Source organism: Eptesicus fuscus, chromosome 11, assembly GCF_027574615.1.
Source record: "Eptesicus fuscus isolate TK198812 chromosome 11, DD_ASM_mEF_20220401, whole genome shotgun sequence".
Taxonomy (NCBI): domain Eukaryota; kingdom Metazoa; phylum Chordata; class Mammalia; order Chiroptera; family Vespertilionidae; genus Eptesicus; species Eptesicus fuscus.
The window spans coordinates 34,763,802-34,790,045 of record NC_072483.1 but is presented as its reverse complement, the minus strand read 5'-3'; the positions used below and the strand labels follow the sequence as shown (position 1 = coordinate 34,790,045).

The following is a 26,244-nucleotide window of genomic DNA, read 5'->3' as shown; positions in this document are numbered from 1 at the left end:
AAAGAATTATCTGACCCAAATATTAATAGTGCTGAGACTGATTTAAATAGGTGTGTATGTGGGTGTGTGTTTGAAAGTGAGAGGGCATCAGTGCGCATTCCAGGAAAAGGGAACAGCATGTGCAAAGATCTTCAAAAAGACTATGGTGTACCCAGTGAACCAAGAGAGGGCCACTGTAGATGAAGGCCAGTGCAGACAATTGCAATAATCCTCAAAACTGAAGGGTAAATTAGAAGAAAGGAGATTCTGCCTAAATAATCACCAGGATAAAAGGAAGATGGTTGTTATTTTAATTATTCAAGCAAACGCCAGCCTATATGAAGTTTCAACTTTTGCTTCTGCTGTAAAATGTGACACATCAGGGAAAGTTGGTGATGTACACAAAGGCTTGTACAGTCATTAAATGACTGTATCGTGGCTTGTGTTGGCCACTGAGCAGCTGTGAGATTCTGCAGGTTGGACAAGCATAACTTGATCAAACCAAAAAACCAAAAGCAGAAAAGAGAGAAAAGTATTTTATAGTCAGAGATGATTTCACCCCTTGGTTTCCATTATAAATAATGACTTTCATTGTTCTTCATATGGACATTTCCTTCAGCCCAGCCTATAACTGAGATAGTTAGAGCATTTTTCATACTTAAGCAAGTCCATGATGCAGTAAGCTGACAATAAACATTGATGTCACAACCAAGGGCAGAGAGAATAGCTCATTACCTGAGAGATAACTCTGGATAATTCAGCAGGGACACCTGCACACCAGTTATACCCTAATTTATGAATCATTAGACAGAGGCTATACACTCTTAAAAAAATGTCTCCTCATAGCACAACAGAGGGGACAAAAAGAAGGAATGTGGTTTTTGTTAAACACCTAGTTTGCATACACCAGGTTTCAAGCTAAATATTTTCACTTGTTTCTATCCAGACTCAAATGTTCTCACGTTAAGGCAGAGAAAGTGAGGCCGTACAAAAAAAAGTCACTTGTCCAAATCCAGTACTTAAAAACTAAAAGCTACAGCCAGAGTTTGATTCTCACAGTTTCCCAATATACAGCGTGGAGCAAAAGTAGGTTTACAGCGTTGTTCATATGGAAAGTAATAAAACAATTAATAAATAATGATACAAGAATAAACTCTGTTTCATGTACTCACTACTGTAAATCTACTTTTGCTCCACCCCATGCAACCTCCTACCATGCCACACTTCCTGAAGTTTGTAGAAACAAACAAATAAGAAATACTAGCTTCTCTCTTCTCTGTAACTGATTCTCCTTCTGTGTTTCAACCCCTTGGTGTTCTCCATAGCAGCTGGGCAGACCCTGAGGTTGGCTGAGCACCTACTTCCTCATCTTCAGCTCTTCCTCTTGTAAGGAAAGTCTATGCCACTCTAGATCCCAAAATAGGCAACTCATGGCTACAGAAGGTCATGACTACCTCAGATCCTTGAGACTACCAACTGCAGAATACATAGCTGAAATGAACACATATTTATGTTGGTCAGAAACCACTTGAAAAGGACAAAAGCACAGGGACACATAGAGAAAATCTAATGGGGGGGGGGTCAAAGATTCCACCTCCTTCTCCAAACTGCACTGGATTCTAAGCCTTATTAGGCAGCCACAGGAAAGAGACTACATTCATTCTGGTAGCAGAATATGAAACAAGTTTTAAAGGTATACTCTAACACATTTAAGCTTTTAATAACTAGGCAAAATTCTCACAAAATCGATTATCAGACATCTGAGTTCCAAAGTTACAAATATAAGTATACAGGGCAGGAGACAGGATGGGTATTTTCATTATGTGACTTTATTTTATCATCACCACAGCTCTGCAAAGCCTTGGAATGGTGCTCATGTTAGAGATGAAGAGACTACAGCTTGGAGAAATTAAATAACTGGCCTGAGCCAATAATTGATAGCAAAATGGGGAATTATCTGAAATTTCCAGCAGACCACCTGCAAGACACTGTCCCCCACCCCCTACCAACTCTACCCCATCCCGTACTCACCCCATTCTTTCTCTAAGCCAAATAGCTTAAAGCTTCCGGCCCTCTGAATAAGCAGTGGAAGTTACTTACGGTATGTTCAAGTCAATATCCAAAGTGATGTAATGGCCAGATTTAGAAAGGATCTTATCCAATTTGAGTACCAATAGACTTTCTTTTTCTGATATGATTTTCCCTAGTGTAAGCCTAGAGAGTGAAGTCCTTCCTACTATTTTCCTCTGAATACTACTTGAGAATTTATATATAAGAGCTTATTTGTTTCTACCAACAACTTCTGGATATGGGAGATATCTTTTCTGATTAAAAAAAAAAAAGTAAGAAACCAAGTTCCGAAGAGGTGAACTGGCTTTTGCTGGATGCACTTTTGTAAATAAATGACTATTGGGTCTTCGAATATGTAGTATAGAACTCCCTTAATATAAATGACTGCCTCCCATATCTTTAACCAACCTTAATTTCTGGTCCACTCTATAGTGTCCATTATTTATAGACACTATAGAGTGGACCAATTGGTAAAACTGATCCTCTCCCAAATGCCCCTACTCCTAGATGCACATTTAGTAAATTAACAAACTTTTTAAAATAAATAAAACATTTGCTTTTTGATACATAATATTAAAGACACTTTCTACCTCACACTGAAATAGAACACAGCCTCACAAAGCAATTTTGTCAGGGTACATATTCGTTTCTAATTTTTGCTGTAATAAATTACCACAGTAGTGGCTTAAATCAACACAAATTCATCTTATATGTCTGGAGGTCAGAAATATAAAACCAAGATATTGGGAGGACTGAGTTTATTCTAAGGGCTTTTGGGGAGAATACATTGCTTGACTTTTCAAGCCTGTAGAAATTATCTCCATTCCTTGGCTTGTGGCCATGTGAATAGAGCCTCTATTTCAATCAGTTTCAACTCTTCCTCACCTCCCACTTCCATCTTTCACTTATAAATCCTCATGATGACACTGGGTCCATTTGGATAATCCAGGGTAATCTCTTCATCTCAAAATCTTTAATTTATACCTCAGCAGGTTTTTGTTAGGTAAGGTAACATATTCACAGGTCCTGAGGATTATAACATGGGCAACTTTGAGAGGCCATTTTTCTTCCTACCATAAAACTTAAATTCAAAAATGAAAGTATCATACATAATCACATTTTACATAATTGTCACAGGCTCTGATCAAGTCATTTCAAGAAGTTAAAAGAAATAATCTGATTCACAATGAATGGTAAAAACTTTAAGTATTCCCAATGAAATCTACTACATAACAAAAACTCCTCCACAAATGTTTAAAGCCAAAAACTAAAAGAAAATTCTTATAAAACACATAGCTCATAAAAGCTTACACCCAAAATAGTCAAAGAATGCCTACAAATCAATAAATAATGGGTACTCGAATAGGAAATCAAGTTACTAATAATATTATGAGAAAAGGTTAAATTTGCCTAGAATCATGAAAATATAAATTAAAATAATGACAGTGACAGTTCTAAGTCACTAGACTGGCCAAAAAATGTAAGAGTCTAATTACACCGAGTATAATTTAGGATATGGTTTTTATAGAGTTCAAGAATATAGTTGGTCAGAGTACAAAGTGAAGTAGTGTTTCAGAGAGGAATTTGGCAATGTGTTACAGTACATAGAAAATCTGTCACTACGCATTCTCTACCATCCAGCTTTACTTCTAACAGTTCTGTAGTCTTGTAAAATCCTATCTTATCTAAAGAAATTTCTACCTTTTCCTCTTCTGGGGATGGTGACTTCAGGCCCTCACCATGGTGCAGCATTTGACATACTGTCAGAGGCTCTCCTGCAACACAATCTCTAACAAAGCTAGGCTGTCCTGAACCCCTGGTAATAGAATTGGTTACCTTTATAACCAAGAAGGTTGGGAAAGCACCAAAATCTGCATGTGGCATGTGCCCAGGCCAACTTCCTGGAGTTCGTGCTGTGAGACCTAAAGTTCTAATGAGGTTGTCTAAAACGAAAAAAAAACATGTCAGCAGGACCTATGGTAGATCCACATGTGCAAAATGGGTCTGTAACAGGATCAAGTGTGCTTTCTTTATTGGGGAGCAGAAAATCATTGTGAAAATATTGAAGGCACAAGCACAGAGTCAGAAAGCTAAATAAAATTTTAAAAGAAGCTTTTTGAGTAACAAAAGCAATTAAAAAGCAGAGAGAGAGAGAGAGAGAGAGAGAGGAGCTTCTAAATGCTATTCAGTTCAGCAAGGGCTTATCATACTTACAATTGGAAACAAACAATCTATCAGTAAAATACTGATGAATGAATATACAATGAAAGACTTTAGAGCTGTTAAATGCATGAGTAAAATCTCAGTTTTCAAAACATACAATAAAGTTAATAATAAAAACAAATTGAAAATTATATGATTTACCTACATTTTTAAAAGAGAAAAATCAACATCCATTTTTATGAATGCATACAATACAAATCCTATATAATAAAAGCCTAATAGGCTAAGTGTCCGGTCATCCAGTTGGCTGTTCAACCAATCAAAGTATAATGTGCTAATGATATGCTAAGGCCACTCAACTGCTCACTATAATGTGCACTGACCACCAGGGGACATACAGTCCACTGGTCAACCAATCATTATGACATGCATTGACCACAGGGGGCAGATGCTCCGATCGGTAGGTTAGCTTGCTGCTGGGGTCTGGCCGATTGGGACTGAGCGAGACAGGCCAGACACACCCTGGAGTCCTTCCACAGTCCCTCTGCAGCTGGCCAACATCCCACATCCCTCCTGGCACTGATCTTGGACCAGTGGGGTCCCTCAGCCTGGTCTGCACCTTCCCGCAATCTGGGACCCCTCGGGTGATGTCAGAGAGCCAGTTTCGGCCCGATGGCAGAGCAACTGGTCACTATGACATGCACTGACCACCAGGGGGCAGACTCTCAATGCAGAAACTGCCTCCTGGTGGTCAGTGCGCTCCCACAGGGGGAATGCCACTCAGCCAGAAGCCAGGCTCATGGCTGGTGAGCACAGTGGCGGTGGCGGGAGCCTCTCCCACCTCCACGCCAGTGCTAAGGATGTCCAACTGATGGTTTAGGCAGGGAGTGGGCCTAAGCCATCAGTCAGACATCCCCCGAGGGCTCCCGGACTGCAAAAGGATGCAGGCCGGGCTGAGGGACCCCCCCCCCCCCAGTGCACGATTTCATGCACCAGGCTTCTAGTATGAAAATAAAAACTGTGCAAGGTATTAATACACGTCATTTCAGAATAAAAATGTCCTTGGGGGAGGGAAAAAGTGAAAAGAAAATTAGTTAGATCCTAGTGATTTGTGTTTTTAAAACACAAAATCTGAAATGAATATTCCCAAATATAAACAACTCTTAAATTTTGCAAAATGGGTACACAAATGTTTCTGCTTACCCAGATGTTTGAAATATTTTGTAAATAAAATAAAAATCGCATTAAAACCCAAAAAAGCAGGCCTTTTAGTTATATTACCAAAAGAACCAACTTAAAGGGCAAATAAGTAAGCTTCTAGAACTGCACTGATATAAAAAGTGCAACATCCTTCTGGTGTGTCTGAGATAATCCTTAGTCCAAACACTAGACTGAGATGTCCATTCAACTGTACAAAGTACTAAGAATTGACATTACCCAGCATTGTGAGTTTGTTCCAAGGTTCAGTTCAATTCCACATAAACCTGTACTTTACAGCTGTGAGATGCACTCTGGGTTGGCTACAGACATGAACATTACAAAAGGGCATTTCATGGAAGGATTAGAAGCACCATCTGTTCATGAGTCAGCAAAACCAGAAAATTTCCATCATCCATTAGAAAGAATCCTTTGCTTATGAAACTTGTTTTACTGTTGTCAGAGGTTTCTAGGGCAAACCCAGAAGTCCAATCAACAGTGGAAGCTGCAAACTTGAAATCACTAAGCATAATGCCCTTAAAGGAAAAGCTAAAAAAAGAACTGTTAAGACAAATACTTGAAAAGCACCCAATTTCTTTAAATTGGACTCCCGTGTAATTAAACTGTCCTCATGTATATTAAGTTTTTTATTTAATCCAAAAAAGGGATCAGTATTTTTTCAGGTTAAAAAATAAGCTTTCTCCCTTACCACATTCTATCTTTTGTCCAAGGTTGTAATTCACCCAGAGACATTGAACATTAGTATGCAAATGTACCTGGTTTAGGCACAGCTCTTACATTAAGACCTTGTGTACTTTACGTTTTTACTTTGCATAGAATTGCATTTAATCTGCCACTTCCCTGGAAGTCCATCATTGGTATAATTTCTGTGTCATTTTCACCACATTAAAAACAATTCTTGTTCTGGAGTTCTGAGGAAATTCTACCCAAAGCTCAGCAGATGCACTCAGCCTAAACGTAGAAAACAATTGTCAAGAGATTAAGAAACCTTACATAGTCAATGTTCAATAAGATTGAAAATTAGTCTTACTTAGATTGAAACAGTCAGTATTCCCCTAATTTTAAGGGCAGAATTTCTAAAGATGCCATCAAAATCAAAGATTAAAATTAAGCTTACGAACAGAGTGAAGTACCTGAATCATTTTTCTTCTTCACACTATATAATAAGATCTCATGTGGAGGGAAAATAAGCCAAGTGTGCACATTCCTAAAGCTGAGAGATATAGAGAAGAATATAGGAGGGGAAAATGTAAGAGTTTACTTGGTTGAGTGAGAATTGTATTTTAAGCTCTATTCCTACTTTTGATAGTCTAGAAGCACTATTTCTGATAAGGGAAACAGCCTGAAGCAGCTGCCACAATACTAAACCCTCCTCCCCCAAATATTCACTTATTATACTTGTCACAAATACAAAATCAGCAGCTTTCCTTAGTTGCTCATCTAAGAAGAAGCGGGAGAAAAAGAGAAAGACAAAGAGAGAGAAAGAGAGAGAGAGACAGAGAGAGAGAGAGACAGAGAGAGAGAGAGAGAGAAAGTACATTCTGATGCTTTCAAATATGCCTTAATTTATAATATGTCATCTATTAATGTGTTGTATTTCACTATGAAAAACCCACACTTGCTGTGAAAATACTTATATAATGCTTTGATGTTTAGAAGTACCTTTTAAATTCATTATTAATGTATTTCTAATGGCCTGTGAAGTAACTTTCATTATATTTATTTTTACCTATTTAACTTGGAAGGATACAGAGGCCTAGAGATGTTGTGTCATTTTTCCAAGATCATATAGTTCCTCAGAGTAGATCAGAGTCAAAATCCTCTCACATATATCTTGTGTTCTTACTACTATAAATTTCTTGGATATTAAAATACAAAATTTACTTTTGTCCTAAATTTTAAAGAAAACTGAAAAGAAAGAGCTTTGTTCTCTTATAGCACATAGCACATTTAATGAAAGTGCCACTATGACTATAGAAGTACTTATACCACCAGTATTATAGAACTCTAATATATAGATTTCCAATATATTAAAAAATGTGATTTTTTTTATATTCACTGAATTATCAAGCAGGAGTTATAATTAGACTAGAGGATATTAGTGCTTAAATACATAAAATGGTGATGTTTTAAAAATAAAATAACACATAAAGTGGTTAAGATAAAACTTTGCGTATAGAAAGTTATTAATATACTATATGACAATTGCTACAATCATCATCATTATTACTTATATACATAGGTGATAGCTAACTCTCTTTGGTACTGGTATTAAGTCCTACTGTATGTATACAAAGTGAAAAATGAACAAAAGGTATAGTATAGGTAGCATCTCTATCTAAACATGAATTCTATATAAAAATATAAACCTGCCTGAAAATCTAGGAACTATAATGTAAAAATGCTGTAGACCATCAGAATAAAAGTGAAAAGAAATGTCCTTAAAGTGACATCTTTTGGGGCAAATGGTATGGAAGGACAATAGTATATTTAAAACACAGAAGAATTAGGGTGATGCTGGCCTCATAGGAAGAGTTTAGAAGTGTTCCTTCCTCTTGAATTTTTTGGAATAGTTTGAGGAATAGGGGTGTTAGTTCTTCTTTGAATATTTGCTAAAACTCTCTTGTGACTCTTTCCAGACCAGAGCTTTTGTTTGCTGGGAGGTTTTGGGGTGTTTTTTTGTTTGTTTTGTTTTGTTTTGTTACTGCTTCAACTTCGTCAGTAGTTATCAGCCTCTTCAGGTTTTCTGATTCTTCTTGATCGAGTTTTGGAAGGTTGTATTTTTCTAGGCCAATCACTACTGATGAAATTGAAGCAGTAAACCCAATGATTCCTTTGAGATGCAGCACCAACCAAGTTGCAAGCCCACCCAAGCTGTTTCCAGTGGCTTTCCATTCAAATGGTCTGTCTTGACTTATGATTAGGACTTTACCAGAATCTCTCAGACAAATGGCATCTGCGATATAACCCTTACTAAGTGATCCCAGGCTCAGCACTAGCAGTAGTTGGCCTTGGTTTACCGCTTGACCTTTCCTGGGCATCTCCAAACCCAGCACAAGTAGCAGCCATCTGCAGATTGCTTTGTCATATCAGCCCAAATTTTAATCAGCACCATGCCATGTTGTTTCAAAATGGCTTTATGCTGCTATTAGTCAACATTACTAAATTGATTTATGGAGGATTATTATTGATTTAACCTGCACTGAAACCAATGGGGAGATGGTCATATTGTTGTCCTTTGACCTCATAATTATAGTTTTAGCAGTCCATGACAAATAAATATTTCAACAGTTCAAAAAGGCTTGCTAAAAAAAAACAAACCATAATGGTCATTACATTATAATTCATTAGACAAAATTTGTGTCCAGTAAGAGAGCATTTAGGGTCATCATCTGAGGTCAATAACAATACCAAGCAAATAAGATTGCTCTCTTAGGAAAATAACTGGTACATTTTCTTTTTTTGGCCTCACATGATCTCCCTCCTATGTCTGCCTGCCCTATTTCCTCTTTTTATGGCATAAGTCATGGAGGAGCAGGGTCCATCCATGATCTCATGTTTAACTTACTCACCCCTTTAAAGACCCTATATCAAATACAGTCATGTTCTGAGGTGTTGTGGGTTAATTAGGACTTCAACATATGAATTGGGGGAGGGAGATATCAACCTATGACATCTATTAAAATTACTTTGTGCCCATTTAAAGAAATGTAGGTTCTTGTATTTCAATTAATTCCTTCTTATAAGGATCCATACAAGTGAAACGCCTTGATGTTATCTTGAGTGCAGAAAAAAAAAATATTTTGGAATACAGAAAAAACATCTTGGTGTACTCAAATTGAGGTTGCTTTGCTTTTAAAGTGTACTATTGTCATTGTAAAAGTATTACAACAAAAATCAGCAATTTTTCTTTGCAATAACCAATTAGGAAATGTGATGGGAAAAAAACAATTTAGTCATCACAACATAAGTTACCACATAAACTACAAAATCCATATGAATAAATATAAGAAGGAATATGGAATATACACAAAAAGTATGAAGCTTTATAGAAGGATATAAAAAACATGAAGAAAAGTAGAGACATGTTTTCAGTTAAAGCAATCTCAATTTGAGTACACCAAAATGTTCTTTGCCTGAAAAACAATTAAGGAAAATATTAATAATAAAGCTTAAATTGAAATGTCACATATTTGGGGAAGTTATAAAATAAAGTTTTAAATACCTTAGCTTAAAAATGGTAATTAGGAAATATTTTTACATTTAATGAAAACTGTATTATCCAAATTTGTGAGATGGAGGTATAGCTTTTCTTAGAAGGAAGTTTGTACCTTAGAGGGAAATTTATAGTATAGATCTAAAAAGAAAAAAGGTTGAATGTCAACAGGCTAAACTTTTATCTCAAAAAAATTAGAAAAATAAATATCCATCCAAATAATGAAGTTTTTAGCCATTATCTATGTTAATAAAAGCATAATATGCTAATTAGACCAGATGACCTTCCAGATGAAGCCAGGGCTATGAGGGAAGCCTGGGTCCCGGATGCCAGAGGGAAGCTGGTGCCAGCAGCCGGGGGAAGGAAGTCCTACTCTTGCACGAATTTCATGCATTGGGCCTCTAGTAATGATCATATATGCAGATCTCAATTTGCCAATTCCCAAATACAGATTTTCAAAATTTGTTTTATGAAAAATAATTCCTTATCACTGAATGAAGTAAAAACTGAAAAACAGTTATTTCTGACTAGGAAATATATGCAATTATGATTTCTGTTATCACTCTAGATACGCAACTTATACCCTTTTTCATTCTATGCATGATATATAAATAAGAGAAAAGTGATGAAGGAGAAGCTCGCAAAAGCCTTATACAAATCCACTAGGGTAAATCAAAGCCATGTGTTTAGTTCTATCTTAGGATAAAGTTGTATAAGAGGCACAAGCAGCTATGAGATTGAAGATAAATTGGTCAAATACCATTTTTGTTGTTAGTGCTTATGTGCTTGTCTATTTGTTTATCCCAGGTTGATATGAAATAAAGGGATGATAACATGATTCAGAACCTATTCCAATAATTGGTATAATTTCAAGATAAGAATTTATGGAAAGTCATATATAAAGAATTCTAATCAGTTTAGAATAAGTTACCACTGAATTAAGTAGCAACAAAACATTAAATTTGTAAAAGTTCCATAATTTATATAAATTTGTCTTACCCAAAAGTCTGTTCAGTATGGATATTTTAGTTATATTATCAATAATTATTTTAGTTATATTATCAATAATTATTCATTTGCTATAATGAATTAGCAAAGCTTATGATCAAACCCTGTAGATATTGGAGCTAAAATGAAGGCTTTGCTAATTAATTACCGGGTTAATTACTTAAACATAATTGTGTTTAAATAAAATATAAAGGATTTATTTACATGGAACTATTCAATTTATATGTTTCCCATAATATTTATATAGTTCTATTGTTTAATATTGCTCAAAGGGAAAATGTGAGTAAAAGATAACTTCTAAAAATGTAACATCTTAATTGAAGAGCATAATTTTCACAATTTTGGGTCTATACAAAGGTAAATGAATGAATATCTATTTAGTGTTAATATATACTCACCACCACTTTCTCAAAAATAACCTGTTCTCATTTTACAGATGAGAGAAATAAATATCAGAGTAGTCATGTTACTTTTCCAACACTATAAATCGAAGTGATAAAAACCAGTAATTCATGCATAGTTTAAAGTACAGAAGATAAAAAGACAAAATATCTCGATTACAACCCTCTAAGATGAGTTACATTCTTGTAGAGTTCAATCATCAGAAGTTCTGTCTGGGTAATATTATGACAATCAGATGCAACCAAAAAAAGTTTTACTTATTTATTCACAACATGCCTATAGAATGTTGAGAATGACAGAGAAAGGGGATACCATACTAGGGATTAGCAGGCTAACTACCTTCATGACCATGATAAAGCAGGTCTCCTGAGACTTCTGAGCAAATTCAGCTTTTTCCTGGACATGTACATGAAGCTTTTACAAAAAGATATCTGAGAAAACTAATTTTCAGGGGGTCACTTGGTATCAACTATATACATCTGAAAGGTCTCTTACATGTCAGTGAATCTATTATTTAGTGTTCAGTGGCTAAATTTCCAAATGATAATTTATACAAAATTAATAGCCTCTATAAGAACTGCTTGACCTCTGTGTTGACAAAATTCACGCCACAACTCCCTATTCCAACCAAAAATAAAAGCAGCAATCCTTTTTATGTAGCACATCTGGTAACTTTTAAAAATGAAATGAGAATGATCCCTGCTAATCTATAATAATAAAAGAGTAATATGCTAATTAGACTGGACAGCCAAACGACCTTCTGGACGACTTTGCAGAATGACCAGTGGGTGGGGGGCAGGGCTGGTGAACCTGCACCTCCAGGCCAGCCATGGCGGTCCCTTCCACAGAGGCAGTGGGAGAGGCTGCGGCACAGGCCCGGTCCTGGTCCAGCATCGCCCCTTCAGCAGAGGCAGCAGGAGAGGCCATGGTGCGGGCCTGGTCCTGGGCCCAGCGCCAACCCTTCTGCAGAGGCAGCTGCAGAGGCAGTGGTGCGGGCCTGGTCCCGTTCCTGGGGCAATATCTTCCACAGAAGCGGGGGGACAGGGGGTGGTGCGGTCCCAGAACCTCCGCAGAGGCTGGACGGGGCACGACCGTGGTGCCTCAACCTCCCACAGCCCCTCCCCCAGTCAGCCTGGCCCCAGATCACCCCCCGACCAGTGAGCAGGGGACGGGGCCAGCACTAAGAAGCAGTGAGCCCAGCTTCTGGTTGAGCCACAATCCGCCCCCCTCCTGCACCCACTGCTCAGCCAGAAGCCAGGTTCACTGCTTCTTAGTGCTGGCCCCATCCTTTGCCCACTGGTTGGGGGGTGTGATCTGGGGGCAGGTGAGCGCAGTAGAGGTTGCGTGAGCCTCTCCTGCCTCCATGGCAGGCGGGTGGTAAGGAGCAAGGGGTCCTGGACTGCAAGAGGGCACAGGCCAGGCTGAGGGCCCCCCCCCCCCACAGTGTACAAATTTCATGCACCGGGCCCCTAGTCCTATATATTAAAAGCATAATATGCTAAGTGTCAACCACTTGACCAGTTGCTATGACGCGCACTGACTACCAGGGGACAGACGCTCTAACCGGTAGGTTAGCTTGCTGCTGGGGTCCGGCTGATTGGGACTGGATAAGAGGGCCAAACATGCCCTGGAGCCCTCCTGCAGTCCCTTCCTGGTCAGCAGGCCCCCATCGGGACTGGGAGAGACAGCCCCAATAGGCCCTGACCAGGCCGAGGGACCCCACCTGTGCATGAATTCGCACACTGGGCCTCTAGTATCAAATAATGAAAATACTAAAAGTTCTATATTGCAATGAGTCTAGTCAGCTGAATTTTGCAAAGTGCTTTGCAAGCCACTTCATTTATCACCATCATGCTAAGGAAAAGTCAAGTAGCTGACAGATAATTGTTACCATATCCGTATCTGTAGTACATTTACCAAATGTCTAATCTCCTGAGATCACATGAAACAGTTTATGTTTCCTAGTATGTCTATCAGTGTTCCCCCTGACAGTTTTAGTTAAAATAAAATAAAAATATGAATTTTTTACTGCTTCTTGAGCATGTAAGCTATTACCTAGCCTAATTTCCTAATATATCTGAACTTACTGATCACTGTATGACTGATAATTTTCAGTTCATTCACATTTATTCTAAACTAGATCTTATCATTGGATGGGTTTGGTTCGAAGGCATAGGACAAAGGGCACCAGGCATCTTAGAAATATATAGAATTGCTCCCTCATTTGCTCTCTCTAGACAGTATCATACTCCAACAACAATTTGAAAGAAAAATACAGCTTGTAACAAAGAACCACATGTAACTCTTTTCATTTTTAAAAGGAACAGTCAACTGCCTTGGTCACTGTGGCTCACTTGGTAGGGCATCTTCCAGTGCACTGAAAGTTCGCTGGATCAATTCCTGGGCAGGGCACATGCCCAGGTTGCAGGTTTGGTCCCCATGTGAGGTGTGTATGGGAGGGAGGCAACAAATTAATGTTTCTTTCTACATGTTTCTCTCTCTCAATCTCTCTCTCTCTCTCTCTCTCTCTCTCTCTCTCTCTCTCTCTCTCTTTCCCTTCCTTCCTCCCTCCCACTCTCTCTACAATCAATAAAAGTTAAATAAATACAAAGCTCCCTATCCTATATAATAAAAGGGCAATATGCAAATTGACCCTAATAGCGGAACAACTGGGAATGACTGGTAGTTATGATGCACACTGACCACCAGGAGGCAGATACTCAACACAGGAGCTGCCTCCTGGTGGTCAATGTGCTTCCACAGGGGGAGCGCTACTCAGCCAGAAGCTGGCTCATGGCTGGCCAGCGCAGTGGCGGTGGCAGGAGCCTCTCCACAGCAGCACTAAGGATATCCAACTAATGGCTTAGGTCCGAGCACCCGGGGAGCGGGCCTAAGCCAGCAGGTGGGCATCCCCCGAGGGTTCCCAGACTGGAGAGGGCACAGGCCTGGCTGAGGCACCCTCTCCCCCCAAGTGCACGAATTTTCATGCACCGGGCCTCTAGTTTAAAAATAATAGTAATAATAAAAATAAAAGGGTCAGTCAAGGTGATGTATCATACTCTAAGATGCCAACATATTTATGTATTTTATAGAAGTTTTATTTAAAAGATATATTTATATCTCTAACAAATGAAAGGTTTATGCAATGAAAAAGTGCTGTAAATGCAGTATGCACCACCTATTGTACAAAAGTCATGACCCAGGCTTCCCTATTCTTTCAATAGAGATAGGAAAAAGTAGTTTCCCTGTTAGAAGTCTGTACTGTCATTTACATCAGGAAGACTAGATTTTATTGCTAAGATCTGAGCAGCATGCTTTTCTGCTTATGTAGATGAAAAGATTGTCTATTTCAGTGTGGTATGATAACTTAGAGAATACATTTCATAAATGATTTTGCAAAAAATTACAGCAAGAAACTATCAAGAAAAGATTTAAAGGCCTATAAATTTCCTGTGTAGCTTTAGGAGCCTTTATGAACTTTCTTGTGCTCACTGTGATTTTTTTCCCAAAATAAATACATTTCAAATATATATTACATCTATGTTATATGTGAGTATGTATATTTATTATGGTAATGATCATGAGAATGATATTATTACATCTTTATTACTTTAGCACACATATGTCTAAAAATCAAAATGTTACACATTTCTCTGGGAGATAACCAGCTAATAGATTATATTTAATCTACCTAATAAAAGAGTAACATGCTAATTGATGGTACATTCGTGACACCCACCAGCCAATCAGGAGTGAGTATGCAAATCAACCCAACAAAGATGGTGGGTTAATTTGCATATGCAGGCACCGAGTGGCCGGGGATGGGGCGGGACACTTGCGTCGTCGCCATGGCAATGACACAGGCTTTCCGCACCACCCCAGCCGCTCTGGGCCTCTGGGCAGCATGGGAAGGCAGAAAGGCGGCTCCGGGCCGGAGCGGAAAGGCGGCTCCGGACAGAGCGAAGGTGGTGCCAGCAGCCAGGGGAACGAAGGCCCATTCTTGCACAAATTTTCATTCATGCATCGGGCCACTAGTTTTTTATATAAAATAAAGTCCAGAGCAACTTCCTCTTCTGGGAAGAAAGAGTAGATATACTTACCCCTGTTCCTCCAGTTAAATGTAACTAAAAACTCTGAATATTGTATATAAAACAAACATAAGAAAATTGAAAGTGGGGGGAAAAAAGGCAAATATGACAGGGGATCTCAGTCACTGGGGAAAGATATGGAAATTAATTTACTGGGTTTCCTTTCGACCTCATATTTCCCAGACTTGAAGCAAAAGAACTGGCAACCAAGAAATGCCAACAGACAAAGATCCAAAAAAGTCCCATGAAAAGCCTGCTCTCCTTGCCAAAGAAAAAGACAAAGGGCAGAACAGAAGTATAGAAAGCTTTAAACAATGATTGCTCTGCTCTAGTCAAACACAATAGAAAACATTTTGTTCTACCCCAGGCACAAGGCAAGTGTCAAGTGGGCAATTCACCTTCACCTGAGGTACTCCAACTCTCCACCAGAGAGGTCTCAGAGAAGACTGAGTAGGGGCTACCCAGCCCCACCCCTGCTGTGTCAATGAAGACCATGTGAGAAGTCTGGACTTCCCTCCCAATGGGTAGTAACAGGGTACCCTCCCCACCCCTGCTGTGATAGTGTCAGAAGACAGAGACAGGACTTTCTCCAGTAACCACGCTATTCCCTTCCACCCATTGACTCAGTGGAGGCCACGTGGGGAGCAGTATCCATGGTGGCCTACTAGGGGGGCAGAATCCCCCCCCCCGCCCCCCCGCCTAGCAGTAAGGAGGAGACTCCAATGTCAAGGAGGCTAAGTGGGAACCTGGACTCCCACTCCTACCTCACTTTCACTGCACCCAAGCAGTGTTAGAGGAAGCCAGCTAAATGAGAAGTTAGACAAGGTCCAGAGTCTCAAAATGTGCACTAGTCATTCCAAGATTCAGAAAAATATCAAACTGAGTAATAAAAGATAACCAATATATACCAAAACTGAGATGACAAAAATATTAGACTAATTTGATAAAGAATTTAAAGCAGACACATCATCCTACAATTATAAGTATGCTTGAAACAAATAAAAACTATGGTCTCAGCAAAGTAAAAGATATAAAATTAACAAAATGGAAATTTTAGAAGTAAAAACACTATAACTGAAATAAAATAACCAGGGACAAATAAGGACATTAAATAAGAAGTAATAACAATCCTAAATGCGTATGTAACAAACAGCATAGATAAAAAATAGGTGAATCAAAATCTTAGAGAAATGAAAGGAGAAATGCATAAATCAATAACTATAGTTGGAGACCAAAACCCCTCATTTGAAAATTGATAGACTAATTACAGAAAACTAGAAAGGATATAGACCTAGAAATACTATCAACCAACAGGATCTAATCAACATTGCAAAATAGTCCACCAATCATCATCAGACCATATCCTGGGCCATAAAACAAACCTCATCAAATTTAAGAGATTTGAAATTAAGCCAAGTGTTTTCACTGAACACAACAGAAGCAAAGCAGAAGTCAGTCTCCAAAAGATAATAGGAAGCTCTCCAGACACTGGGAAATCAAATAGCACATCCTATATAATAAAGAGGTAATAAGCAAATTGACCATCACTCCAATACACAAGATGGCTGCCCCCATGTGGACACAAGATGGCCACCACAAGATGGCCAGCAAGGGAGGGCAGTTGGGAGGGACCAGGCCTGCAAGGGAGGGCAGTTGGGGGTGATCAGGCCTGCAGGGGAGGGTAGTTGGGGGGGGACCAGACCAGCAGGGGAGGGCAGTTAGGGGCAACCAGGCTGGCAAGGGAGGGCAGTTGGGGGTGACTGGGCCAGCAGGGGTGGGCAGTTGGGAGGGGACCAGGCCAGCAGGGGGGCAGTTAGGTGTCAATCACACTGGCAGGGGAGTGGTTAGGGGGTGATCTGGCTGGCAGACAGAAGCAGTTAGGGGCAATCAGGCAGGCAGACAGGCAAACGGTTGGGAGCCAGCAGTCCTGGATTGTGAGAGGGATGTCCGACTGCCCACCGGGATTGGGCCTAAACAGGCAGTCAGACATCCCTCGAGGGGTCCCAGATTTGGGAGGGTGCAGGCTGGGCTGAGGGACACACCCCACCCCATGCACGAATTTCGTGCACTGGGCCTCTAGTTTCTAAATAATCCGCAAGTCAAGGAGAATGTCTAAAAGGAAATCAAACAGTACAATGAATTGTATGAAAATAAAATTTTAACATATTTAAGTTAGTACAGTACAGCTAAAGCAATGCTGAGAGGGAAATTTATTTCATTCAGTGTATATATTAGAAAAACAGAAAGGTTTCAAATGAATAATCTAAAGCCCTACCTCAAGAATTTAGGGGGAGTGGGGAGAAAGCAAACAGCCCAAAGTGAGCAGAAAGAAGAAAATAAGAACATAAACCAATGAAATTGAAAACAGAAAAACAACTTTTAAAAAATCAGTGTCAAATAGTTGGTTGTGTGACATGATCAATAAAACTGACCAACCTTTAGTAAAAGTCTAACAAATATATATACAAATTATCAATGTCATTACAGTCTCTGTAGACATCAGAAGATTAATGAGGGAATACTATGAACAGCTCTACAAAAGATTGACAACATCAATAAAATGGACTAATTCCTTTAAAAAACACAAGTGAAATAGAGCATAAAAATATTTGAATAGACTGATAGCATAAAGAAATTGAACTTCTCATTACTAACTTCTCAAATAGAAATCTTCTGGCTGGTTTCACTGGAAAATTCTACCAAACACTTAAAGAAGAATTAACACCAATTGCATATAATCCTTTTAAAAAATTAGAAATGGAGAAAAGACTCTAAAATTCATTTTATAAAGCTAGAATGAATCCAATACCAAAATAAAAACAGTACAAAAAAGAAAATTACACATCAGTATCCCTCAGAAATATAGATGTTAAAATCTCTAACAAATGTAAGCAAAAAGAATTCAGCAGCATATGAGAAGAATTCTAATCCATGACCAAGTGAGGTTTATTCCAAGTATGGAAAGCTGGTTCAACATTCAAAAATCAATCAACATAATCTACCATATTAACTAAAGAGAAAAATCACTTTCATATCAATTGATGCAGAACAAGCATTTGATTAAATTCAATACCCATTCATACTAAAAACATTTGAAAAATAGGTAGAAATTTAAAAAAAATTTTTTTAAATAAAAGCCCTCCCTCTATCACTAATAAGTAAGTTTAGCAAGGTTACAGGTATGTCTAAGTCCATTCAGGCTGCTAAACCAGAATTACCAGAGACCGGGTGGCTCATAAACAAACAGAAATGTATTTCTCATAATTCTGGATGATGCAAAGTCCAAGATTAAGGCACCAGAAAATGTATTGTTTGGTGAGAACCTTCTTTCTGAATTCATTTATGAATATTTTTTCGCCATGTCCTCACATGGCAGAAAGCAAGGAAGCTCTCTGGGGTCTCTTTCATAAGGGTATTAATCCAATTCATGAGGACTCCACATTCATGACCTCATCACCTTGCAAAGGCTCCAGCTCCAAATACCATCGTATTGGGGATTAGGTTTCAACATATGAATGTGAGGGGGGGACACAAACTTTCAGTCTATAGCAAGACAGAATATAAATATCAAATACCAATTTATTTCTATATACTAGCACCATTTGCAACCACTAAAAAATAAATACTTAGGAGTAAACCTAACAAAACCTATATAAAATTTCTATGCTGAAAATGACAAAATGTTGGTGAAAGAAATCAAATCAAATAAAAAATATATAAAGACATACATTGTTTCTTGACTGGAAGACTTTAAATAATAAAGATGCCAATTCTCCTCCATATTGATATATAGGTTTAAGAAATCCATATAAAAATCCAAACAAGATTGTTTGTAGATATAGACAATATTATTGTACAATTCACATATAAGAATAACTAAGGTGGAAGAATCTGTCTACCTCATTTCAAGACTGATTATATAGCTATAGTAACAAGAGTGGTATTGTCAAAGGAATAGACACATAGATCAATGGAACAGAACAGAGAATTGCAGAAATAGATCCACACAAGTATGCTTAACTTATTTTTGATGAAGGTACAAAAGCAATTCTATGGAGGAAGGATGGCCCTTTCAACAAATGGTGTTAGAGCAATTTGACATCTATTGGCACAGAGAAAAAATTAATCTTGACCTAAGTCTAACATCTTATAAAAAATAACTCAAAATTGTTCACAGCCTTAAATGTAAAAGTAAAGAGCTGTTAGAAAAGAGTAGAAATTCTTTGGGACCTAGGGTTGGGAGACTTCTTATATTTTACACCAAGAGCACAAATTCAAAAAAAAACTGATAAATTAACCCTTATCAAAACTAATGCTTTACAAAAGATTCTGTAAAAAGGATAAAAAGATGAGCTACAGACTGAATGAGAATATCTGAAAACCACATATCTAATCTAACAAAAGACTGTCTGGAATACATAAAGAACTTTCAAAACTCAACAATTAAAAAATACAATTAGATCATAGGTAGAAGAAATTAATATATATTTCACTGAAAATATACAAATGGCAAATATGCCCAAGAAAGTAAGTTACCATTAGTTATTAGAGAAATGCACATTAAAACCACAATGAGACACATATAGGAATGGCTGAAATAAAAATTGTGTAGACACCAATGCTATACACGGAGGCAGAGACTGATCACTCACACGTTGCTGGTGGGAATGTAAATGGTACATTCCGGAAAACAGGTTGGCATTTTCTTTAAAAACCAAACATACAGTTATCATACATCCCAGTAATTGCACTCTTGTTCATTCAGAGAAATGGAAACTTACATTCACACATAATCTTGTGCATGATGTTTATAAACGTTTTATGTATAATAGGCAAAAACTAGAATAATTCAGATATCATTGAAAAGGTGACTGGTTAAACAAACTGTGCTAAATTGATATCACAGAATTGTACTCAGCAATATAAAAAAACACAATACTGCCTGGCCAGCGTGGCTCAGTGATTGAGCATTGACCTATGCACCAAGAAGTCACAGTTCCATTCCTGGTCAGGGCACATGCCCGGGTTGCTGGCTCGATCCCCAGTAGGGGGAGTGCAAGAGGCAGCCGATCAATGATTCTCTCTCATCATTGATGATTCTGTCTCTCCCTCTCCCTTCCTCTCTGAAATCAATAAAAATATATTTTAAAAACACACATAAAAGTAATAGTGGGTTTTTAAAATATTTTTATTGATTTCAGAAAGGAAGGGAGAGGGAGAAAGAGATAGAAACATCAATGATGAGAGAGAATCACTGATGGGCCACAATCTGGACATGTGTCCTGACTGGGAATCAAACCCTGACCTCAACCACTGAGCCACATCTACAGATAAGAATGAGCTATTGATACATGCAACAATCTGAATGAATAGCCAGAACTATGCTGAGTGAAAAAAAAAATTCCCATTGTGTGTTGCAGTGATGATCAATCTGCATACTCTTTTATTAGATAGGATAGAGGCCTGTACAGGGGTGGGGGCCAGCTGGTTTGCCCTGAAGGGTGTCCCAGATCAGGTGGGGGTTCCCTTGGGGTGTGGGGCAACCTGAGCGAGGGGCCTGGGGTGGTTTGCAGGCTGGCCATGCCCCCTGGCAACCCAAGAGAGGCCCTGGTATCTGGAATTTATTTTCCTTCTACAATTGAAACTTTGTAGCCTGGAGTGAAGCCAAGCCTGGGGCTCCCTCCACGGCCGGCAGCCATTTCTGTTGGGGTTATAATTGAAACTTTGTTGCCTTAAGCAGATGGGCCCGGCCAGGGTGTGCAGAAAGCTTTGCTTCCCCTGTTGCTGGCGGCAACCCGGGCCTGCTCTCTCAAGCTCCATCCTGCTGCCATTTGTTTGAATTTATTTACTTTCTATAATTGAAACTTTGTAGCTTGAGTGGATGAAATGGCAGAATTAGAGAACATATTAGTAGTTGCCAAGTGTTGAGGAAACGCCGAGCAAGGGGGAGAAGTAGGCATGCCTGTATAAGGGCAGCTTAAGCAATCCACGTAGTGATGGAAATATTCTGTCTTGACTGTCAGGGCCCTGGTTCTGATATTGCACTGTATGAAATTTTGCAAGAGGGTTACCATTAGGGGAAATGAGGTAAAGAGTACAGGGAACCTCTATTATCCCTCAAAAGTGGATGTGAATAAACAATTACCCCAAAATGAAAAGTTTAATTAATAATATTAAGGCCCAAAACTGTTAACACAAATTTGCAAGAACTATCCCTGAGCTTTCTTCTGAGTCACTTTGCCCGAGTTATCCAGAATTAGAATATAGTAGTGTCAAAACAAAAGCTTTAAATGAATGTACAGTAATCAGAAAGCAAGGGCTGACTGGTTCTAAAATAGGAAGATCAATCAGAAGAAAAATCCAAGATGGGAAGCAAGGTGAAGAATAGGAGATCTTAACTAAAGGTCGACCCCAAATTTTCAGTTTTCTGCCTGAATAGAGTAAAGCTAGAAAGCACGGGAAAATTTCACTAGCTCAAAGGTTACCTCCTAGATTAAAAAATCTCAGCATTCTCTCCCCACCTCACCCAAATCTGGATCAGAAATCAGCTAATATTTATGGAGGGTCCAGCAGATATATTTAATACTTTGGATATACACTGCATAAAATCTGTCTTGTAGGGTTTTAAAGTGTATTAAGAATGCAATTACAAAAGAAAGTTTTATTATAAATAATCTGACCAATATGAGCATTAATTTTGAAATATTTTGGGATATTATCCATGGATAAAATGTATGTTTAACCATGTACATTTACGTATATTTAACATTTGCAAATATCCTTTCTATAATAATAAAAGCATAATATGCTAATCAGACCAGAGGTTCTTCCGGACGAAGCAGGGGCTGCGAGGGAAGCCCGGGTCCCGGGTGCCAGAGGGAAGCTGGTGCCGGCAGCCGGGGGAAGGAAGGCCTACTCTTGCACAAATTCCATTCATCAGGCCTCTAATAAATCTATAAAAAGTTATTCTGAGTACAGCAGTCACTGTTCAATATATCTAATAAAGCAAATGAACTAATCTTTGTGAATTATATCCCACTTCTATTTTGTTGTTGTTGATAATTACCTTTGACAGAAATATGGAATCATTGTAGATTTGCTAAATCACCATTGTATTTACATAACTTTTTAAATTAATTTGTTTGCTTTTGAGTCTCTTCTCACTAGTGACTAAAATATTTCAGCACAAGCTTCCAGCAGACTGCACATTTTAACAATTGTTTTTATTTACTACACTGGTCTCTAAATTACATATTACCTGATTTTTTTAAAAATCATGTAGTTCCTGTAGCCTGGTATATCTCTGCCTGCCCTTTTACTTCGTCTCCCTAATTGATCTTTGTCATTTTAAGCGTCATAGAGCTGGGTTTTATAAAGCAACCTAAGAGCCCCTTTCAAGCAGAAAATGTGCCTCAGATTTAGGCATGTGAAGTCCTGAAGCCTCAGTGACGTTTAGTTTGCTCGTCTCTCCATCCACACTGATATCACCTTTCCCCAGCCCCACACCAGCGAATTCTCGAATTCTCGCCTCTGCTAAACAACTGTTCTCCCAGGCTTCCGGGCTTATAAACATGGAAGCTGGCCGAGGGGCAGAGAAGTCCAAGTGGACCAACTCTTTACCAGACTGTCTTCAAGCATCCCTGCATAGCCCCTTCTCTAAGGGGAAGAATTTTTTTGTTACTTCCAGAAAGGGTGACATCCATTTGCTCTGAAGCAAATTTCAGGTTCAATTTTTGTGTTTCAAATTTCTCTGCTCTGCTACCTCCCTGAGTGCATTTTATTGGTTTAACACATTCTGAAAATTCAGCAAAATGTCTTATCTACTGATTGTACCCTTTCCTGCTTCCCAGGATTCTTATAAACTCATTTCTTTGCACATACATTTTTTTCTGTCATTTCAATAAAATTTGGGAATGGAGGGAAGCCAAACTCACATGTTTCACCTGCCATCTTAAACTTCAAGTCATTACTTTTAAGTTCTATTTTCAGCTAAAATTGTCCATATACATATTGGATTTTTTTTTTTTACTCAAATTTTCATTCAAGTCTGCCTACTTCCACAAGCAGAAGATTTGAAAGAAGTTACCATGTCCCAATATCAATAAAGCAATTCAATTTTGATAATATTAATACAAATGTGTGTTTTTTGTCACCTATTTAAGGAAACCCTTTACACACACACACACACACAAAACAAACAAACAAACAAACAAAAAACTAAGGGCTAAAGAGGAGAAAAACTTTCATTAAAATATAACTGGAAAATCATATAGCAAAACTAGACAAAATACTTTTTTCTCTGTAAGGTAGTTTAAATTCAATGTATCAGGGAAATGTGGCACCAAATGGCTTTGTAATATATCCCAGAGATAATCAAACAGTACATCATAATGGCCTGAAATCATACTGAAAGAGTTCATATCTCAGATGCACCATTAGCTAGCTGTGTGGCTCTGCAGAGGTTACTTAACCTCTCTGATAATCGGGTTCATCATCTGTAAAAATGCGATGAGAGTGCCTTCCTCATAAGGTAATGAGAGGTTTAATAATATATGAAAACACTTAAAATAAGAACTAAGACACAGTAATTACTCAAAAAAAATTTTACCTGAACTAACACAGCAATTACTCAAAAAAGATTTACTAAGGTTATTAGAAGCGGTGTTTCTCAGAAAGTATGGATGTAGTACTGCCCAGAGATACAGACCAAATATCCTCTCAATATTAATATCAGTTCCAAGATTCCCTGGAAAGCTACAGTGTAGTGAGTAAAACAGGAAGCTGTTTGGTACTTAGTACAAAAGCTCAGGAAAAAATGACTAACGTGCTTTGTCTTGGTCTTATTTGCAATTTGTATTGTTTTCTGTCTGGCAGGATGCAGAGCCAGAACTCATCGATTCTGCCAAGACAAAACTTGTGGTTTGGATTTCATACCATGTGCCATAAATGATTGTATATGAGTTTTATTTGAGAAACAGCATTGTTTTATTATATAAAACTTTTGCCAAAAAATATATAGGAAAGAGATTTTTAAAAGTCAAGGCTAAAGCTGACTGTTTAAACGCAAAATCCTACCATCTGTAGCAGGAGGACTTTATAAAACCCAGGGGTGTCTTTTACCCAACTGTCAACACCAGGAAATGTGCCAAGGGGACAGATGCTAAAATTGGGAAGTCTCTTCTGGGGCGTGACATCAGAGTTTTATAATTTCTCTCTCAAAAAGCATCAGTCACCAGAATGGCAACAAAGTACTAAGGAGAAAACAAGAGCAACCTCCTTAATGAAGAATGGCTTCCATTAGATAGTTAGACGACTAAAATTCTATTAACAAAAATGAACATATTGTAGGATGGGAAGCAAAATCTGTATTGAGCTGGTTTCCAAGTGACCAGGCAGCTTTTTTTTTTTTTTTAATCATTGGCAACAACAGAGAACATATGAACAATCAAGAAAGTAATAACAGCAGCCATTACTGAAAAACAGTTTCCAATGACAGCACAGAATTGAAGAAAAACAATAAGGCTCTCCCCTGTTTCCACAATACACTGACAAAGATCTGATTATGAAAACTAACAACTAAAAAATAACATTCAGCATTAAAAATGAAAAGCAATCTATAATTAATGCCATTCCAGGGGGGCTCTATTGTGCAGAAACAGGGATATCCTCCAGTAGAATGTACTTCACACTCATTCAAGAAGTTGTTGAATTTGGATTTTTACTCCCATTAGATTTTTCCCACACATCAGAGAAGGATATGACTTTTAAGATTCCAGAGTCTTCAGCTGTTTCACAACCAGGCTGAGTCTGAAAATGTACTTGCTGAATGCAGCTTTAGTTCCTAAGGGGGAGATTGCATACTCAGAGAGTGCCGAACAGGTAACATGAACGAGCAAGGTGACTGTGAGCCTGTGGGAACCTGGGGAGAGAATGTCCCAGGTACAGGGCCCAGATGCTATTCAGCTACAAAGCGAGCCTGGTATTGTTAAATCTCATTTTTCAAGAGAAACCTTAAAAACCCACACTTCTATTTGAAATCTCCAAGTTATGTAACTGTTGGTTTTAAAAAAACCAAGCATTATTTATTTATAAATATAGGTGCCACCAATGAGCTACCAGTAAATCCAACACACAGGTTATCTCTGAAGGGTCTCTACTCCATAATAGTAAGAATGGCTGTTTGGACATTGCCCCAAAATCATATCACATTTTATTTGAAGATAAAGCCCATTATTTGCAAATTCTGTTCAGTTTTTATATGTAAGAGATCTAAAGTGGCTAAGAATAACTGAACTATAGAGGTTTATCCAGCCTCCCCACTATCAAAAGTAATACTAGTTCTCTCAAGAAATGAAAAGTAAAATGAGAAAGAAAAAAAACTATCAGTGATTTGCTTTATTTCTAAAAGGTAAGAGAGCAATATAAATTTCCATTTGTGCTTTAGGTGAGAAGAAACACTAATGTAACCCAACTTGCTTTGGGCTTATTCAGTGTTTCAGAGGAAAATAAAATCAGTAATAAGGGCTGTGTTTTAATGAGATATGAGCCACTAAAGACAATGACTCTAATGGAAGAGGCTCAGATAAATATATTGTTCTTTCCCTTACTCTATGAGTAAAAACTGACAATAAAAAATCAAAAAAAATAATAATAAAAGACTACCATAGGTGAATATTTTATCACCTTCAACTTCTATTCAACTACAGGAAACCCTTATAATCCACTTCTACCTCACTTCATTCTAAGGCAAATTAATAAGGAGATTTTCTTCCCATCAGCCAGTCTTCATTTCCACCCCTCACTGCTTCTCATTTCTGTTTACTGAGAAGAAAACTCATACATATCCCTCTACAACACAATGCCATATCGGTCCATTGCCAAACAAAAATGAATACACTGAATTATTCTCCAAATAGCAAAATAAAGGCAGAAAGCTCTCATTTGTCAGAACATATATGGCAGTATACATATATTAGCCTGAGTACTCTTCTGTATATTTTTGTGTATTTTTCCTAATACTGAATCGTCTAACAATGACCCATGAATTACGAGGTTTTCTACTCTGGCAAGTGAGAACAAGAGCTCTAGTGATTTCCAGCT

At 38.1% G+C, this 26,244-nt stretch overlaps 1 protein-coding gene and 1 pseudogene across 1 annotated transcript in view; one reads left to right on the top strand and one right to left on the bottom strand.

The window, feature by feature from the left end:
- KCNJ3 (potassium inwardly rectifying channel subfamily J member 3) overlaps nucleotides 1–26,244 on the bottom strand; it is a 142,839-nt gene that overhangs the window by 71,199 nt on the left and 45,396 nt on the right. The gene's annotated exons all lie outside the window — the stretch shown is intronic.
- Nucleotides 3,790–4,147, top strand: LOC129150714 (60S ribosomal protein L34-like; annotated as a pseudogene).